Source organism: Lissotriton helveticus, chromosome 2_1 (assembly GCF_964261635.1).
Source record: "Lissotriton helveticus chromosome 2_1, aLisHel1.1, whole genome shotgun sequence".
NCBI lineage: Eukaryota > Metazoa > Chordata > Amphibia > Caudata > Salamandridae > Lissotriton > Lissotriton helveticus.
In genome coordinates this window covers 2,048,496,246-2,048,517,553 of record NC_136059.1, presented here as the reverse complement: position 1 = coordinate 2,048,517,553, position 21,308 = coordinate 2,048,496,246, and positions in this window count along the sequence as shown.

The window sequence follows — 21,308 nt, the reverse complement described above, 5'->3', positions numbered from 1 at the left end:
CTTCATTGGGTGGCGGACCCAGGAGCATTAATACATAGCGGCAGCCCAGCCGCGAGGGTGCACCATCCTGTTTAAGACGGGGGCCATGAGATGGGATGTTACCTACCTCGACTGTGGAGCAACGGAGCAGATCAAAACTGCAACGCTAGTGGAGGCTCATCCAGAGTCTAGGGGCTCATACAGAGCAGCAGTTAAGACAGTGCGTTCATCTATGGACTTTGAAGACTTCAACATCCACAATGCTCAGGGGCGTGGAATGCCCAATCAGAGAGCAGTTGGGGGTGTGGCACGCAAACTTCGGTGGAAGCCTCTGAGGAAGATAGCAATTGAAACGCGTCAGGTGATTCGAAGTTTCTGCATATCCCGCCCACCTGCGTGTGCAGTTTGTACCTAACGATAAAGGTTACGGGTCAAACCTTCTCTGTTGCTTGAGTGCTCCTTCATTTGGTGGCGGACCCAGGAGCATTAATACATAGCGGCAGCCCAGCCGCGAGGGTGCACCATCCTGTTTAAGACAGGGGCCATGAAATGGGATCTTACCTACCTCGACTGTGGAGCAACGGAGCTGGATCAAAACTGCAACGCTATTGGAGGCTCATCCAGAGTCTAGGGGCTCATACAGAGCAGCAGTTAAGACAGTGCGTACATCTATGGACTTTAATGACTTCAACATCCACAATGCTCAGGGGCGTGGAATGCCCAATCAGAGAGCAGTTGGGGGTGTGGCACGCAAACTTCGGTGGAAGCCTCTGAGGAAGATAGCAATTGAAACGCGTCAGGTGATTCGAAGTTTCTGCATATCCTGCCCACCTGCGTGTGCAGTTTGTACCTAACAATAAAGGTTACGGGTCAAACCTTCTCTGTTGCTTGAGTGCTCCTTCATTTGGTGGCGGACCCAGGAGCATTAATACATAGCGGCAGCCCAGCCGCGAGGGTGCACCATCCTGTTTAAGACAGGGGCCATGAGATGGGATGTTACCTACCTCGACTGTGGAGCAACGGAGCTGGATCAAAACTGCAACGCTAGTGGAGGCTCATCCAGAGTCTAGGGGCTCATACAGAGCAGCAGTTAAGAAAGTGCGTTCATCTATGGACTTTAATGACTTCAACATCCACAATGCTCAGGGGCGTGGAATGCCCAATCAGAGAGCAGTTGGGGGTGTGGCACACAAACTTCGGTGGAAGCCTCTGAGGAAGATAGCAATTGAAAGGCGTTTAGGTGATTCGAAGTTTCTGCATATCCCGCCCACCTGCGTGTGCAGTTTGTACCTAACGATAAAGGTTACGGGTCAAACCTTCTCTGTTGCTTGAGTGCTCCTTCATTTGGTGGCGGACCCAGGAGCATTAATACATAGCGGCAGCCCAGCCGCGAGGGTGCACCATCCTGTTTAAGACAGGGGCCATGAGATGGAATCTTACCTACCTCGACTGTGGAGCAACGGAGCTGGATCAAAACTGCAACGCTAGTGGAGGCTCATCCAGAGTCTAGGGGCTCATACAGAGCAGCAGTTAAGACAGTGCGTTCATCTATGGACTTTAATGACTTCAACATCCACAATGCTCAGGGGCGTGGAATTCCCAATCAGAGAGCAGTTGGGGGTGTGGCACGCAAACTTCGGTGGAAGCCTCTGAGGAAGATAGCAATTGAAACGCGTCAGGTGATTCGAAGTTTCTGCATATCCCGCCCACCTGCGTGTGCAGTTTGTACCTAACAATAAAGGTTACGGGTCAAACCTTCTCTGTTGCTTGAGTGCTCCTTCATTTGGTGGCGGACCCAGGAGCATTAATACATAGCGGCAGCCCAGCCGCGAGGGTGCACCATCCTGTTTAAGACGGGGGCCATGAGATGGGATGTTACCTACCTCGACTGTGGAGCAACGGAGCTGGATCAAAACTGCAACGCTAGTGGAGGCTCATCCAGAGTCTAGGGGCTCATACAGAGCAGCAGTTAAGACAGTGCGTTCATCTATGGACTTTAATGACTTCAACATACACAATGCTCAGGGGCGTGGAATGCCCAATCAGAGAGCATTTGGGGGTGTGGCACACAAACTTCGGTGGAAGCCTCTGAGGAAGATAGCAATTGAAAGACGTCAGGTGATTCGAAGTTTCTGCATATCCCGCCCACCTGCGTGTGCAGTTTGTACCTAACAATAAAGGTTACGGGTCAAACCTTCTCTGTTGCTTGAGTGCTCCTTCATTTGGTGGCGGACCCAGGAGCATTAATACATAGCGGCAGCCCAGCCGCGAGGGTGCACCATCCTGTTTAAGACGGGGGCCATGAGATGGGATGGTACCTACCTCGACTGTGGAGCAACGGAGCTGGATCAAAACTGCAACGCTAGTGGAGTCTCATCCAGAGTCTAGGGGTTCATACAGAGCAGCAGTTAAGACAGTGCGTTCATCTATGGACTTTGATGACTTCAACATCCACAATGCTCAGGGGCGTGGAATGCCCAATCAGAGAGCAGTTGGGGGTGTGGCACGCAAACTTCGGTGGAAGCCTCTGAGGAAGATAGCAATTGAAACGCGTCAGGTGATTCGAAGTTTCTGCATATCCCGCCCACCTGCGTGTGCAGTTTGTACCTAACGATAAAGGTTACGGGTCAAACCTTCTCTGTTGCTTGAGTGCTCCTTCATTTGGTGGCGGACCCAGGAGCATTAATACATAGCGGCAGCCCAGCCGCGAGGGTGCACCATCCTGTTTAAGACAGGGGCCATGAGATGGGATCTTACCTACCTCGACTGTGGAGCAACGGAGCTGGATCAAAACTGCAACGCTATTGGAGGCTCATCCAGAGTCTAGGGGCTCATACAGAGCAGCAGTTAAGACAGTGCGTACATCTATGGACTTTAATGACTTCAACATCCACAATGCTCAGGGGCGTGGAATGCCCAATCAGAGAGCAGTTGGGGGTGTGGCACGCAAACTTCGGTGGAAGCCTCTGAGGAAGATAGCAATTGAAACGCGTCAGGTGATTCGAAGTTTCTGCATATCCCGCCCACCTGCGTGTGCAGTTTGTACCTAACAATAAAGGTTACGGGTCAAACCTTCTCTGTTGCTTGAGTGCTCCTTCATTTGGTGGCGGACCCAGGAGCATTAATACATAGCGGCAGCCCAGCCGCGAGGGTGCACCATCCTGTTTAAGACAGGGGCCATGAGATGGGATGTTACCTACCTCGACTGTGGAGCAACGGAGCTGGATCAAAACTGCAACGCTAGTGGAGGCTCATCCAGAGTCTAGGGGCTCATACAGAGCAGCAGTTAAGACAGTGCGTTCATCTATGGACTTTAATGACTTTAACATCCACAATGCTCAGGGGCGTGGAATGCCCAATCAGAGAGCAGTTGGGGGTGTGGCACACAAACTTCGGTGGAAGCCTGTGAGGAAGATAGCAATTGAAAGGCGTTTAGGTGATTCGAAGTTTCTGCATATCCCGCCCACCTGCGTGTGCAGTTTGTACCTAACGATAAAGGTTACGGGTCAAACCTTCTCTGTTGCTTGAGTGCTCCTTCATTTGGTGGCGGACCCAGGAGCATTAATACATAGCGGCAGCCCAGCCGCGAGGGTGCACCATCCTGTTTAAGACAGGGGCCATGAGATGGAATCTTACCTACCTCGACTGTGGAGCAACGGAGCTGGATCAAAACTACAACGCTAGTGGAGGCTCATCCAGAGTCTAGGGGCTCATACAGAGCAGCAGTTAAGACAGTGCGTTCATCTATGGACTTTAATGACTTCAACATCCACAATGCTCAGGGGCGTGGAATTCGCAATCAGAGAGCAGTTGGGGGTGTGGCACGCAAACTTCGGTGGAAGCCTCTGAGGAAGATAGCAATTGAAACGCGTCAGGTGATTCGAAGTTTCTGCATATCCCGCCCACCTGCGTGTGCAGTTTGTACCTAACAATAAAGGTTACGGGTCAAACCTTCTCTGTTGCTTGAGTGCTCCTTCATTTGGTGGCGGACCCAGGAGCATTAATACATAGCGGCAGCCCAGCCGCGAGGGTGCACCATCCTGTTTAAGACGGGGGCCATGAGATGGGATGTTACCTACCTCGACTGTGGAGCAACGGAGCTGGATCAAAACTGCAACGCTAGTGGAGGCTCATCCAGAGTCTAGGGGCTCATACAGAGCAGCAGTTAAGACAGTGCGTTCATCTATGGACTTTAATGACTTCAACATCCACAATGCTCAGGGGCGTGGAATGCCCAATCAGAGAGCATTTGGGGGTGTGGCACACAAACTTCGGTGGAAGCCTCTGAGGAAGATAGCAATTGAAAGACGTCAGGTGATTCGAAGTTTCTGCATATCCCGCCCACCTGCGTGTGCAGTTTGTACCTAACAATAAAGGTTACGGGTCAAACCTTCTCTGTTGCTTGAGTGCTCCTTCATTTGGTGGCGGACCCAGGAGCATTAATACATAGCGGCAGCCCAGCCGCGAGGGTGCACCATCCTGTTTAAGACGGGGGCCATGAGATGGGATGGTACCTACCTCGACTGTGGAGCAACGGAGCTGGATCAAAACTGCAACGCTAGTGGAGTCTCATCCAGAGTCTAGGGGCTCATACAGAGCAGCAGTTAAGACAGTGCGTTCATCTATGGACTTTAATGACTTCAACATCCACAATGCTCAGGGGCGTGGAATGCCCAATCAGAGAGCAGTTGGGGGTGTGGCACGCAAACTTCGGTGGAAGCCTCTGAGGAAGATAGCAATTGAAACGCGTCAGGTGATTCGAAGTTTCTGCATATCAAGCCCACCTGCGTGTGCAGTTTGTACGTAACAATAAAGGTTACGGGTCAAACCTTCTCTGTTGCTTGAGTGCTCCTTCATTTGGTGGCGGACCCAGGAGCATTAATACATAGCGGCAGCCCAGCCGCGAGGGTGCACCATCCTGTTTAAGACGGGGGCCATGAGATGGGATGGTACCTACCTCGACTGTGGAGCAACGGAGCTGGATCAAAACTGCAACGCTATTGGAGGCCCATCCAGAGTCTAGGGGCTCATACAGAGCAGCCTTTAAGACAGTGCGTTCATCTATGGACTTTAATGACTTCAACATCCACAATGCTCAGGGGTGTGGAATGCCCAATCAGAGAGCAGTTGGGGGTGTGGCACGCAAACTTCGGTGGAAACCTCTGAGGAAGATAGCAATTGAAACACATCAGGTGATTCGAAGTTTCTGCATATCCCGCCCACCTGCGTGTGCAGTTTGTACCTAACAATAAAGGTTACGGGTCAAACCTTCTCTGTTGCTTGAGTGCTCCTTCATTTGGTGGCGGACCCAGGAGCATTAATACATAGCTGCAGCCCAGCCGCGAGGGTGCACCATCCTGTTTAAGACGGGGGTCATGAGATGGGATGTTACCTACCTCGACTGTGGAGCAACGGAGCTGGATCAAAACTGCAACTCTAGTGGAGTCTCATCCAGAGTCTAGGGGCTCATACAGAGCAGCAGTTAAGACAGTGCGTTCATCTATGGACTTTAATGACTTCAACATCCACAATGCTCAGGGGCGTGGAATGCCCAATCAGAGAGCAGTTGGGGGTGTGGCACGCAAACTTCGGTGGAAGCCTCTGAGGAAGATAGCAATTGAAACGCGTCAGGTGATTCGAAGTTTCTGCATATCCCGCCCATCTGCGTGTGCAGTTCGTACCTAACGATAAAGGTTACGGGTCAAACCTTCTCTGTTGCTTGAGTGCTCCTTCATTTGGTGGCGGACCCAGGAGCATTAATACATAGTGGCAGCCCAGCCGCGAGGGTGCACCATCCTGTTTAAGACAGGGGCCATGAGATGGGATCTTACCTACCTCGACTGTGGAGCAACGGAGCTGGATCAAAACTGCAACGCTATTGGAGGCTCATCCAGAGTCTAGGGGCTCATACAGAGCAGCAGTTAAGACAGTGCGTTCATCTATGGACTTTAATGACTTTAACATCCACAATGCCCAGGGGCGTGGAATGCCCAATCAGAGAGCAGTTGGGGGTGTGGCACGCAAACTTCGGTGGAGGCTTCTGAGGAAGATAGCAATTGAAACGCGTCAGGTGATTCTAATTTTTTGCATATCCCGCCCACCTGCGTGTGCAGTTTGTACCTAACAATAAAGGTTACGGGTCAAACCTTCTCTGTTGCTTGAGTGCTCCTTCATTTGGTGGCGGACCCTGGAGCATTACAGCAGCCCAGCCGCGAGGGTGCACCATCCTGTTTAAGACGGGGGCCATGAGATGGGATGTTACCTACCTCGACTGTGGAGCAACGGAGCTGGATCAAAACTGCAACACTAGTGGAGGCTCATCCAGAGTCTAGGGGCTCATACAGAGCAGCAGTTAAGAAAGTGCGTTCATCTATGGACTTTAATGACTTCAACATCCACAATGCTCAGGGGCGTGGAATGCCCAATCAGAGAGCAGTTGGGGGTGTGGCACGCAAACTTCGGTGGAAGCCTCTGAGGAAGATAGCAATTGAAACGCGTCAGGTGATTCGAAGTTTCTGCATATCCCGCCCACCTGCGTGTGCAGTTTGTACCTAACAATAAAGGTTACGGGTCAAACCTTCTCTGTTGCTTGAGTGCTCCTTCATTTGGTGGCGGACCCAGGAGCATTAATACATAGCGGCAGCCCAGCCGCGAGGGTGCACCATCCTGTTTAAGACGGGGGCCATGAGATGGGATGTTACCTACCTCGACTGTTGAGCAACGGAGCTGGATCAAAACTGCAATGCTAGTGGAGGCTCATCCAGAGTCTAGGGGCTCATACAGAGCAGCAGTTAAGACAGTGCATTCATCTATGGACTTTAATGACTTCAACATCCACAATGCTCAGTGGCGTGGAATGCCCAATCAGAGAGCAGTTGGGGGTGTGGCACGCAAACTTCGGTGGAAGCCTCTGAGGAAGATAGCAATTGAAACGCGTCAGGTGATTCGAAGTTTCTGCATATCCCACCCACCTGCGTGTGCAGTTTGTACCTAACAATAAAGGTTATGGGTAAAACCTTCTCTGTTGCTTGAGTGCTCCTTCATTTGGTGGCGGACCCAGGAGCATTAATACATAGCGGCAGCCCAGCCGCGAAGGTGCACCATCCTGTTTAAGACGGGGGCCATGAGATGGGATGTTACCTACCTCGACTGTGGAGCAACGGAGCTGGATCAATACTGCAACGCTAGTGGAGGCTCCTCCAGACTCTAGGGGCTCATACAGAGCAGCAGTTAAGACAGTGCGTTCATCTATGGACTTTAATGACTTCAACATCCACAATGCTCAGGGGAGTGGAATGCCCAATCAGAGAGCAGTTGGGGTGTGGCACGCAAATTTCGGTGGAAGCCTCTGAGGAAGATAGCAATTGAAACGCGCCAGGTGATTCGAAGTTTCTGCATATCCCGCCCACCTGCGTGAGCAGTTTGTACCTAACAATAAAGGTTACGGGTCAAACCTTCTCTGTTGCTTGAGTGCTCCTTCATTTGGTGGCAGACCCAGGAGCATTAATACATAGCGGCATCCCAGCCGCAAGGGTGCACCTTCCTGTTTAAGACGGGGGCCATGAGATGGGATGTTACCTACCTCGACTGTGGAGCAACGGAGCTGGATCAAAACTGCAACGCTAGTGGAGGCTCATCCAGAGTCTAGGGGCTCATACAGAGCAGCAGTTAAGACAGTGCGTTCATCTATGGACTTTAATAACTTCAACATCCACAATGCTCAGGGGCGTGGAATGCCCAATCAGAGAGCAGTTGGGGGTGTGGCATGCAAACTTCGGTGGAAGCCTCTGAGGAAGATAGCAATTGAAACGTGTCAGGTGATTCGAAGTTTCTGCATATCCTGCCCACCTGCGTGTGCAGTTTGTACCTAACAATAACGGTTACGGGTCAGACCTTCTCTGTTGCTTGAGTGCTCCTTCATTTGGTGGCGGAGCCAGGAGCATTAATACATAGCGGCAGCCCAGCCGCGAGGGTGCACCATCCTGTTTAAGACAGGGGCCATGAGATGGGATGTTACCTACCTCGACTGTGGAGCAACGGAGCTGGATCAAAACTGCAACACTAGTGGAGGCTCATCCAGAGTCTAGGGGCTCATACAGAGCAGCAGTTAAGACAGTGTGTTCATCTATGGACTTTAATGACTTCAACATCCACAATGCTCAGGGGCGTGGAATGCCCAATCAGAGAGCAGTTGGGGGTGTGGCACGCAAACTTCGGTGGAAGCCTCTGAGGAAGATAGCAATTGAAACGCGTCAGGTGATTCGAAGTTTCTGCATATCCCGCCCACCTGCGTGTGCAGTTTGTACCTAACAATAAAGGTTACGGGTCAAACCTTCTCTGTTGCTTGAGTGCTCCTTCATTTGGTGGCGGACCCAGGAGCATTAATACATAGCAGCAGCCCAGCCACGAGGGTGCACCATCCTGTTTAAGACGGGGGCCATGAGATGGGATGTTACCTACCTCGACTGTGGAGCAACGGAGCTGATCAAAACTGCAACGCTAGTGGAGGCTCATCCAGAGTCTAGGGGCTCATACAGAGCAGAAGTTAAGACAGTGCGTTCATCTATGGACTTTAATGACTTCAACATCCACAATGCTCAGGGGCGTGGAATGCCCAATCAGAGAGTAGTTGGGGGTGTGGCACGCAAACGTCGGTGGAAGCCTCTGAGGAAGATAGCAATTGAAACGTGTCAGGTGATTCGAAGTTTCTGCATATCCCACCCACCTGCGTGTGCAGTTTGTACCTAACAATAAAGGTTACGGGTCAAACCTTCTCTGTTGCTTGAGTGCTCCTTCATTTGGTGGCGGACCCAGAAGCATTAATACATAGCGGCAGCCCAGCCGCGAGGGTGCACCATCCTGTTTAAGACGGGGGCCATGAGATGGGATGTTACCTACCTCGACTGTGGAGCAACGGAGCTGGATCAAAACTGCAACGCTAGTGAAGGCTCATCCAGAGTCTAGGGTCTCATACAGAGCAGCAGTTAAGGCAGTGCGTTCATCTATGGACTTTAATGACTTCAACATCCACAATGCTCAGGGGCGTGGAATGCCCAATCAGTGAGCAGTTGGGGGTGTGGCACGCAAACTTCGGTGGAAGCCTCTGAGGAAGATAGCAATTGAAACGCGTCAGGTGATTCGAAGTTTCTGCATATCAAGCCCACCTGCGTGTGCAGTTTGTACCTAACAATAAAGGTTACGGGTCAAACCTTCTCTGTTGCTTGAGTGCTCCTTCATTTGGTGGCGGACCCAGGAGCATTAATACATAGCGGCAGCCCAGCCGCGAGGGTGCACCATCCTGTTTAAGACGGGGGCCATGAGATGGGATGTTACCTACCTCGACTGTGGAGCAACGGAGCTGGATCAAAACTGCAACGCTAGTGGAGTCTCATCCAGAGTCTAGGGGCTCATACAGAGCAGCAGTTAAGACAATGCGTTCATCTATGGACTTTAATGACTTCAACATCCACAATGCTCAGGGGCGTGGAATGCCCAATCAGAGAGCAGTTGGTTGTGTGGCACGCAAACTTCGGTGGAAGCCTCTGAGGAAGATAGCAATTGAAACGCGTCAGGTGATTCGAAGTTTCTGCATATCCCACCCACCTGCATGTGCAGTTTGTACCTAACAATAAAGGTTACGGGTCAAACCTTCTCTGTTGCTTGAGTGCTCCTTCATTTGGTGGCGGACCCAGGAGCATTAATACATAGCAGCAGCCCAGCCACGAGGGTGCACCATCTTGTTTAAGACGGGGGCCATGAGATGGGATGTTACCTACCTCGACTGTGGAGCAACGGAGCTGATCAAAACTGCAACGCTAGTGGAGGCTCATCCAGAGTCTAGGGGCTCATACAGAGCAGCAGTTAAGACAGTACGTTCATCTATGGACTTTAATGACTTCAACATCCACAATGCTCAGGGGCGTGGAATGCCCAATCAGAGAGTAGTTGGGGGGTGGCACGCAAACGTCGGTGGAAGCCTCTGAGGAAGATAGCAATTGAAACGCGTCAGGTGATTCGAAGTTTCTGCATATCCCACCCACCTGCGTGTGCAGTTTGTACCTAACAATAAAGGTTACGGGTCAAACCTTCTCTGTTGCTTGAGTGCTCCTTCATTTGGTGGCGGACCCAGAAGCATTAATACATAGCGGCAGCCCAGCCGTGAGGGTGCACCATCCTGTTTAAGACGGGGGCCATGAGATGGGATGTTACCTACCTCGACTGTGGAGCAACGGAGCTGGATCAAAACTGCATCGCTAGTGAAGGCTCATCCAGAGTCTAGGGGCTCATACAGAGCATCAGTTAAGACAGTGCGTTCATCTATGGACTTTAATGACTTCAACATCCACAACGCTCACTGGCGTGGAATGCCCAATCAGAGAGCAGTTGGGGGTGTGGCACGCAAACATCGGTGGAAGCCTCTGAGGAAGATAGCAATTGAAACACGTCAGGTAATTCGAAGTTTCTGCATATCCCGCCCACCTGCGTGTGCAGTTTGTACCTAACAATAAAGGTTACGGGTCAAACCTTCTCTGTTGCTTGAGTGCTCCTTCATTGGGTGGCGGACCCAGGAGCATTAATACATAGCGGCAGCCCAGCCGCGAGGGTGCACCATCCTGTTTAAGACGGGGGCCATGAGATGGGATGTTACCTACCTCGACTGTGGAGCAACGGAGCAGATCAAAACTGCAACGCTAGTAGAGGCTCATCCAGAGTCTAGGGGCTCATACAGAGCAGCAGTTAAGACAGTGCGTTCATCTATGGACTTTGATGACTTCAACATCCACAATGCTCAGGGGCGTGGAATGCCCAATCAGAGAGCAGTTGGGGGTGTGGCACGCAAACTTCGGTGGAAGCCTCTGAGGAAGATAGCAATTGAAACGCGTCAGGTGATTCGAAGTTTCTGCATATCCCGCCCACCTGCGTGTGCAGTTTGTACCTAACGATAAAGGTTACGGGTCAAACCTTCTCTGTTGCTTGAGTGCTCCTTCATTTGGTGGCGGACCCAGGAGCATTAATACATAGCGGCAGCCCAGCCGCGAGGGTGCACCATCCTGTTTAAGACAGGGGCCATGAGATGGGATCTTACCTACCTCGACTGTGGAGCAACGGAGCTGGATCAAAACTGCAACGCTATTGGAGGCTCATCCAGAGTCTAGGGGCTCATACAGAGCAGCAGTTAAGACAGTGCGTACATCTATGGACTTTAATGACTTCAACATCCACAATGCTCAGGGGCGTGGAATGCCCAATCAGAGAGCAGTTGGGGGTGTGGCACGCAAACTTCGGTGGAAGCCTCTGAGGAAGATAGCAATTGAAACGCGTCAGGTGATTCGAAGTTTCTGCATATCCCGCCCACCTGCGTGTGCAGTTTGTACCTAACAATAAAGGTTACGGGTCAAACCTTCTCTGTTGCTTGAGTGCTCCTTCATTTGGTGGCGGACCCAGGAGCATTAATACATAGCGGCAGCCCAGCCGCGAGGGTGCACCATCCTGTTTAAGACAGGGGCCATGAGATGGAATCTTACCTACCTCGACTGTGGAGCAACGGAGCTGGATCAAAACTGCAACGCTAGTGGAGGCTCATCCAGAGTCTAGAGGCTCATACAGAGCAGCAGTTAAGACAGTGCGTTCATCTATGGACTTTAATGACTTCAACATCCACAATGCTCAGGGGCGTGGAATTCCCAATCAGAGAGCAGTTGGGGGTGTGGCACGCAAACTTCGGTGGAAGCCTCTGAGGAAGATAGCAATTGAAACGCGTCAGGTGATTCGAAGTTTCTGCATATCCCGCCCACCTGCGTGTGCAGTTTGTACCTAACAATAAAGGTTACGGGTCAAACCTTCTCTGTTGCTTGAGTGCTCCTTCATTTGGTGGCGGACCTTGGAGCATTAATACATAGCGGCAGCCCAGCCGCGAGGGTGCACCATCCTGTTTAAGACGGGGGCCATGAGATGGGATGTTACCTACCTCGACTGTGGAGCAACGGAGCTGGATCAAAACTGCAACGCTAGTGGAGGCTCATCCAGAGTCTAGGGGCTCATACAGAGCAGCAGTTAAGACAGTGCGTTCATCTATGGACTTTAATGACTTCAACATCCACAATGCTCAGGGGCGTGGAATGCCCAATCAGAGAGCATTTGGGGGTGTGGCACACAAACTTCGGTGGAAGCCTCTGAGGAAGATAGCAATTGAAAGACGTCAGGTGATTCGAAGTTTCTGCATATCCCGCCCACCTGCGTGTGCAGTTTGTACCTAACAATAAAGGTTACGGGTCAAACCTTCTCTGTTGCTTGAGTGCTCCTTCATTTGGTGGCGGACCCAGGAGCATTAATACATAGCGGCAGCCCAGCCGCGAGGGTGCACCATCCTGTTTAAGACGGGGGCCATGAGATGGGATGGTACCTACCTCGACTGTGGAGCAACGGAGCTGGATCAAAACTGCAACGCTAGTGGAGTCTCATCCAGAGTCTAGGGGCTCATACAGAGCAGCAGTTAAGACAGTGCGTTCATCTATGGACTTTGATGACTTCAACATCCACAATGCTCAGGGGCGTGGAATGCCCAATCAGAGAGCAGTTGGGGGTGTGGCACGCAAACTTCGGTGGAAGCCTCTGAGGAAGATAGCAATTGAAACGCGTCAGGTGATTCGAAGTTTCTGCATATCCCGCCCACCTGCGTGTGCAGTTTGTACCTAACGATAAAGGTTACGGGTCAAACCTTCTCTGTTGCTTGAGTGCTCCTTCATTTGGTGGCGGACCCAGGAGCATTAATACATAGCGGCAGCCCAGCCGCGAGGGTGCACCATCCTGTTTAAGACAGGGGCCATGAGATGGGATCTTACCTACCTCGACTGTGGAGCAACGGAGCTGGATCAAAACTGCAACGCTATTGGAGGCTCATCCAGAGTCTAGGGGCTCATACAGAGCAGCAGTTAAGACAGTGCGTACATCTATGGACTTTAATGACTTCAACATCCACAATGCTCAGGGGCGTGGAATGCCCAATCAGAGAGCAGTTGGGGGTGTGGCACGCAAACTTCGGTGGAAGCCTCTGAGGAAGATAGCAATTGAAACGCGTCAGGTGATTCGAAGTTTCTGCATATCCCGCCCACCTGCGTGTGCAGTTTGTACCTAACAATAAAGGTTACGGGTCAAACCTTCTCTGTTGCTTGAGTGCTCCTTCATTTGGTGGCGGACCCAGGAGCATTAATACATAGCGGCAGCCCAGCCGCGAGGGTGCACCATCCTGTTTAAGACAGGGGCCATGAGATGGGATGTTACCTACCTCGACTGTGGAGCAACGGAGCTGGATCAAAACTGCAACGCTAGTGGAGGCTCATCCAGAGTCTAGGGGCTCATACAGAGCAGCAGTTAAGACAGTGCGTTCATCTATGGACTTTAATGACTTCAACATCCACAATGCTCAGGGGCGTGGAATGCCCAATCAGAGAGCAGTTGGGGGTGTGGCACACAAACTTCGGTGGAAGCCTGTGAGGAAGATAGCAATTGAAAGGCGTTTAGGTGATTCGAAGTTTCTGCATATCCCGCCCACCTGCGTGTGCAGTTTGTACCTAACGATAAAGGTTACGGGTCAAACCTTCTCTGTTGCTTGAGTGCTCCTTCATTTGGTGGCGGACCCAGGAGCATTAATACATAGCGGCAGCCCAGCCGCGAGGGTGCACCATCCTGTTTAAGACAGGGGCCATGAGATGGAATCTTACCTACCTCGACTGTGGAGCAACGGAGCTGGATCAAAACTGCAACGCTAGTGGAGGCTCATCCAGAGTCTAGGGGCTCATACAGAGCAGCAGTTAAGACAGTGCGTTCATCTATGGACTTTAATGACTTCAACATCCACAATGCTCAGGGGCGTGGAATTCGCAATCAGAGAGCAGTTGGGGGTGTGGCACGCAAACTTCGGTGGAAGCCTCTGAGGAAGATAGCAATTGAAACGCGTCAGGTGATTCGAAGTTTCTGCATATCCCGCCCACCTGCGTGTGCAGTTTGTACCTAACAATAAAGGTTACGGGTCAAACCTTCTCTGTTGCTTGAGTGCTCCTTCATTTGGTGGCGGACCCAGGAGCATTAATACATAGCGGCAGCCCAGCCGCGAGGGTGCACCATCCTGTTTAAGACGGGGGCCATGAGATGGGATGTTACCTACCTCGACTGTGGAGCAACGGAGCTGGATCAAAACTGCAACGCTAGTGGAGGCTCATCCAGAGTCTAGGGGCTCATACAGAGCAGCAGTTAAGACAGTGCGTTCATCTATGGACTTTAATGACTTCAACATCCACAATGCTCAGGGGCGTGGAATGCCCAATCAGAGAGCATTTGGGGGTGTGGCACACAAACTTCGGTGGAAGCCTCTGAGGAAGATAGCAATTGAAAGACGTCAGGTGATTCGAAGTTTCTGCATATCCCGCCCACCTGCGTGTGCAGTTTGTACCTAACAATAAAGGTTACGGGTCAAACCTTCTCTGTTGCTTGAGTGCTCCTTCATTTGGTGGCGGACCCAGGAGCATTAATACATAGCGGCAGCCCAGCCGCGAGGGTGCACCATCCTGTTTAAGACGGGGGCCATGAGATGGGATGGTACCTACCTCGACTGTGGAGCAACGGAGCTGGATCAAAACTGCAACGCTAGTGGAGTCTCATCCAGAGTCTAGGGGCTCATACAGAGCAGCAGTTAAGACAGTGCGTTCATCTATGGACTTTAATGACTTCAACATCCACAATGCTCAGGGGCGTGGAATGCCCAATCAGAGAGCAGTTGGGGGTGTGGCACGCAAACTTCGGTGGAAGCCTCTGAGGAAGATAGCAATTGAAACGCGTCAGGTGATTCGAAGTTTCTGCATATCAAGCCCACCTGCGTGTGCAGTTTGTACGTAACAATAAAGGTTACGGGTCAAACCTTCTCTGTTGCTTGAGTGCTCCTTCATTTGGTGGCGGACCCAGGAGCATTAATACATAGCGGCAGCCCAGCCGCGAGGGTGCACCATCCTGTTTAAGACGGGGGCCATGAGATGGGATGGTACCTACCTCGACTGTGGAGCAACGGAGCTGGATCAAAACTGCAACGCTATTGGAGGCCCATCCAGAGTCTAGGGGCTCATACAGAGCAGCCTTTAAGACAGTGCGTTCATCTATGGACTTTAATGACTTCAACATCCACAATGCTCAGGGGTGTGGAATGCCCAATCAGAGAGCAGTTGGGGGTGTGGCACGCAAACTTCGGTGGAAACCTCTGAGGAAGATAGCAATTGAAACGCATCAGGTGATTCGAAGTTTCTGCATATCCCGCCCACCTGCGTGTGCAGTTTGTACCTAACAATAAAGGTTACGGGTCAAACCTTCTCTGTTGCTTGAGTGCTCCTTCATTTGGTGGCGGACCCAGGAGCATTAATACATAGCTGCAGCCCAGCCGCGAGGGTGCACCATCCTGTTTAAGACGGGGGTCATGAGATGGGATGTTACCTACCTCGACTGTGGAGCAACGGAGCTGGATCAAAACTGCAACTCTAGTGGAGTCTCATCCAGAGTCTAGGGGCTCATACAGAGCAGCAGTTAAGACAGTGCGTTCATCTATGGACTTTAATGACTTCAACATCCACAATGCTCAGGGGCGTGGAATGCCCAATCAGAGAGCAGTTGGGGGTGTGGCACGCAAACTTCGGTGGAAGCCTCTGAGGAAGATAGCAATTGAAACGCGTCAGGTGATTCGAAGTTTCTGCATATCCCACCCACCTGCGTGTGCAGTTTGTACCTAACAATAACGGTTACGGGTCAGACCTTCTCTGTTGCTTGAGTGCTCCTTCATTTGGTGGCGGAGCCAGGAGCATTAATACATAGCGGCAGCCCAGCCGCGAGGGTGCACCATCCTGTTTAAGACAGGGGCCATGAGATGGGATGTTACCTACCTCGACTGTGGAGCAACGGAGCTGGATCAAAACTGCAACACTAGTGGAGGCTCATCCAGAGTCTAGGGGCTCATACAGAGCAGCAGTTAAGACAGTGTGTTCATCTATGGACTTTAATGACTTCAACATCCACAATGCTCAGGGGCGTGGAATGCCCAATCAGAGAGCAGTTGGGGGTGTGGCACGCAAACTTCGGTGGAAGCCTCTGAGGAAGATAGCAATTGAAACGCGTCAGGTGATTCGAAGTTTCTGCATATCCCGCCCACCTGCGTGTGCAGTTTGTACCTAACAATAAAGGTTACGGGTCAAACCTTCTCTGTTGCTTGAGTGCTCCTTCATTTGGTGGCGGACCCAGGAGCATTAATACATAGCAGCAGCCCAGCCACGAGGGTGCACCATCCTGTTTAAGACGGGGGCCATGAGATGGGATGTTACCTACCTCGACTGTGGAGCAACGGAGCTGATCAAAACTGCAACGCTAGTGGAGGCTCATCCAGAGTCTAGGGGCTCATACAGAGCAGAAGTTAAGACAGTGCGTTCATCTATGGACTTTAATGACTTCAACATCCACAATGCTCAGGGGCGTGGAATGCCCAATCAGAGAGTAGTTGGGGGTGTGGCACGCAAACGTCGGTGGAAGCCTCTGAGGAAGATAGCAATTGAAACGTGTCAGGTGATTCGAAGTTTCTGCATATCCCACCCACCTGCGTGTGCAGTTTGTACCTAACAATAAAGGTTACGGGTCAAACCTTCTCTGTTGCTTGAGTGCTCCTTCATTTGGTGGCGGACCCAGAAGCATTAATACATAGCGGCAGCCCAGCCGCGAGGGTGCACCATCCTGTTTAAGACGGGGGCCATGAGATGGGATGTTACCTACCTCGACTGTGGAGCAACGGAGCTGGATCAAAACTGCAACGCTAGTGAAGGCTCATCCAGAGTCTAGGGTCTCATACAGAGCAGCAGTTAAGGCAGTGCGTTCATCTATGGACTTTAATGACTTCAACATCCACAATGCTCAGGGGCGTGGAATGCCCAATCAGTGAGCAGTTGGGGGTGTGGCACGCAAACTTCGGTGGAAGCCTCTGAGGAAGATAGCAATTGAAACGCGTCAGGTGATTCGAAGTTTCTGCATATCAAGCCCACCTGCGTGTGCAGTTTGTACCTAACAATAAAGGTTACGGGTCAAACCTTCTCTGTTGCTTGAGTGCTCCTTCATTTGGTGGCGGACCCAGGAGCATTAATACATAGCGGCAGCCCAGCCGCGAGGGTGCACCATCCTGTTTAAGACGGGGGCCATGAGATGGGATGTTACCTACCTCGACTGTGGAGCAACGGAGCTGGATCAAAACTGCAACGCTAGTGGAGTCTCATCCAGAGTCTAGGGGCTCATACAGAGCAGCAGTTAAGACAATGCGTTCATCTATGGACTTTAATGACTTCAACATCCACAATGCTCAGGGGCGTGGAATGCCCAATCAGAGAGCAGTTGGTTGTGTGGCACGCAAACTTCGGTGGAAGCCTCTGAGGAAGATAGCAATTGAAACGCGTCAGGTGATTCGAAGTTTCTGCATATCCCACCCACCTGCATGTGCAGTTTGTACCTAACAATAAAGGTTACGGGTCAAACCTTCTCTGTTGCTTGAGTGCTCCTTCATTTGGTGGCGGACCCAGGAGCATTAATACATAGCAGCAGCCCAGCCACGAGGGTGCACCATCTTGTTTAAGACGGGGGCCATGAGATGGGATGTTACCTACCTCGACTGTGGAGCAACGGAGCTGATCAAAACTGCAACGCTAGTGGAGGCTCATCCAGAGTCTAGGGGCTCATACAGAGCAGCAGTTAAGACAGTACGTTCATCTATGGACTTTAATGACTTCAACATCCACAATGCTCAGGGGCGTGGAATGCCCAATCAGAGAGTAGTTGGGGGGTGGCACGCAAACGTCGGTGGAAGCCTCTGAGGAAGATAGCAATTGAAACGCGTCAGGTGATTCGAAGTTTCTGCATATCCCACCCACCTGCGTGTGCAGTTTGTACCTAACAATAAAGGTTACGGGTCAAACCTTCTCTGTTGCTTGAGTGCTCCTTCATTTGGTGGCGGACCCAGAAGCATTAATACATAGCGGCAGCCCAGCCGTGAGGGTGCACCATCCTGTTTAAGACGGGGGCCATGAGATGGGATGTTACCTACCTCGACTGTGGAGCAACGGAGCTGGATCAAAACTGCATCGCTAGTGAAGGCTCATCCAGAGTCTAGGGGCTCATACAGAGCATCAGTTAAGACAGTGCGTTCATCTATGGACTTTAATGACTTCAACATCCACAACGCTCACTGGCGTGGAATGCCCAATCAGAGAGCAGTTGGGGGTGTGGCACGCAAACATCGGTGGAAGCCTCTGAGGAAGATAGCAATTGAAACACGTCAGGTAATTCGAAGTTTCTGCATATCCCGCCCACCTGCGTGTGCAGTTTGTACCTAACAATAAAGGTTACGGGTCAAACCTTCTCTGTTGCTTGAGTGCTCCTTCATTGGGTGGCGGACCCAGGAGCATTAATACATAGCGGCAGCCCAGCCGCGAGGGTGCACCATCCTGTTTAAGACGGGGGCCATGAGATGGGATGTTACCTACCTCGACTGTGGAGCAACGGAGCAGATCAAAACTGCAACGCTAGTAGAGGCTCATCCAGAGTCTAGGGGCTCATACAGAGCAGCAGTTAAGACAGTGCGTTCATCTATGGACTTTGATGACTTCAACATCCACAATGCTCAGGGGCGTGGAATGCCCAATCAGAGAGCAGTTGGGGGTGTGGCACGCAAACTTCGGTGGAAGCCTCTGAGGAAGATAGCAATTGAAACGCGTCAGGTGATTCGAAGTTTCTGCATATCCCGCCCACCTGCGTGTGCAGTTTGTACCTAACGATAAAGGTTACGGGTCAAACCTTCTCTGTTGCTTGAGTGCTCCTTCATTTGGTGGCGGACCCAGGAGCATTAATACATAGCGGCAGCCCAGCCGCGAGGGTGCACCATCCTGTTTAAGACAGGGGCCATGAGATGGGATCTTACCTACCTCGACTGTGGAGCAACGGAGCTGGATCAAAACTGCAACGCTATTGGAGGCTCATCCAGAGTCTAGGGGCTCATACAGAGCAGCAGTTAAGACAGTGCGTACATCTATGGACTTTAATGACTTCAACATCCACAATGCTCAGGGGCGTGGAATGCCCAATCAGAGAGCAGTTGGGGGTGTGGCACGCAAACTTCGGTGGAAGCCTCTGAGGAAGATAGCAATTGAAACGCGTCAGGTGATTCGAAGTTTCTGCATATCCCGCCCACCTGCGTGTGCAGTTTGTACCTAACAATAAAGGTTACGGGTCAAACCTTCTCTGTTGCTTGAGTGCTCCTTCATTTGGTGGCGGACCCAGGAGCATTAATACATAGCGGCAGCCCAGCCGCGAGGGTGCACCATCCTGTTTAAGACAGGGGCCATGAGATGGAATCTTACCTACCTCGACTGTGGAGCAACGGAGCTGGATCAAAACTGCAACGCTAGTGGAGGCTCATCCAGAGTCTAGAGGCTCATACAGAGCAGCAGTTAAGACAGTGCGTTCATCTATGGACTTTAATGACTTCAACATCCACAATGCTCAGGGGCGTGGAATTCCCAATCAGAGAGCAGTTGGGGGTGTGGCACGCAAACTTCGGTGGAAGCCTCTGAGGAAGATAGCAATTGAAACGCGTCAGGTGATTCGAAGTTTCTGCATATCCCGCCCACCTGCGTGTGCAGTTTGTACCTAACAATAAAGGTTACGGGTCAAACCTTCTCTGTTGCTTGAGTGCTCCTTCATTTGGTGGCGGACCTTGGAGCATTAATACATAGCGGCAGCCCAGCCGCGAGGGTGCACCATCCTGTTTAAGACGGGGGCCATGAGATGGGATGTTACCTACCTCGACTGTGGAGCAACGGAGCTGGATCAAAACTGCAACGCTAGTGGAGGCTCATCCAGAGTCTAGGGGCTCATACAGAGCAGCAGTTAAGACAGTGCGTTCATCTATGGACTTTAATGACTTCAACATCCACAATGCTCAGGGGCGTGGAATGCCCAATCAGAGAGCATTTGGGGGTGTGGCACACAAACTTCGGTGGAAGCCTCTGAGGAAGATAGCAATTGAAAGACGTCAGGTGATTCGAAGTTTCTGCATATCCCGCCCACCTGCGTGTGCAGTTTGTACCTAACAATAAAGGTTACGGGTCAAACCTTCTCTGTTGCTTGAGTGCTCCTTCATTTGGTGGCGGACCCAGGAGCATTAATACATAGCGGCAGCCCAGCCGCGAGGGTGCACCATCCTGTTTAAGACGGGGGCCATGAGATGGGATGGTACCTACCTCGACTGTGGAGCAACGGAGCTGGATCAAAACTGCAACGCTAGTGGAGTCTCATCCAGAGTCTAGGGGCTCATACAGAGCAGCAGTTAAGACAGTGCGTTCATCTATGGACTTTGATGACTTCAACATCCACAATGCTCAGGGGCGTGGAATGCCCAATCAGAGAGCAGTTGGGGGTGTGGCACGCAAACTTCGGTGGAAGCCTCTGAGGAAGATAGCAATTGAAACGCGTCAGGTGATTCGAAGTTTCTGCATATCCCGCCCACCTGCGTGTGCAGTTTGTACCTAACGATAAAGGTTACGGGTCAAACCTTCTCTGTTGCTTGAGTGCTCCTTCATTTGGTGGCGGACCCAGGAGCATTAATACATAGCGGCAGCCCAGCCGCGAGGGTGCACCATCCTGTTTAAGACAGGGGCCATGAGATGGGATCTTACCTACCTCGACTGTGGAGCAACGGAGCTGGATCAAAACTGCAACGCTATTGGAGGCTCATCCAGAGTCTAGGGGCTCATACAGAGCAGCAGTTAAGACAGTGCGTACATCTATGGACTTTAATGACTTCAACATCCACAATGCTCAGGGGCGTGGAATGCCCAATCAGAGAGCAGTTGGGGGTGTGGCACGCAAACTTCGGTGGAAGCCTCTGAGGAAGATAGCAATTGAAACGCGTCAGGTGATTCGAAGTTTCTGCATATCCCGCCCACCTGCGTGTGCAGTTTGTACCTAACAATAAAGGTTACGGGTCAAACCTTCTCTGTTGCTTGAGTGCTCCTTCATTTGGTGGCGGACCCAGGAGCATTAATACATAGCGGCAGCCCAGCCGCGAGGGTGCACCATCCTGTTTAAGACAGGGGCCATGAGATGGGATGTTACCTACCTCGACTGTGGAGCAACGGAGCTGGATCAAAACTGCAACGCTAGTGGAGGCTCATCCAGAGTCTAGGGGCTCATACAGAGCAGCAGTTAAGACAGTGCGTTCATCTATGGACTTTAATGACTTCAACATCCACAATGCTCAGGGG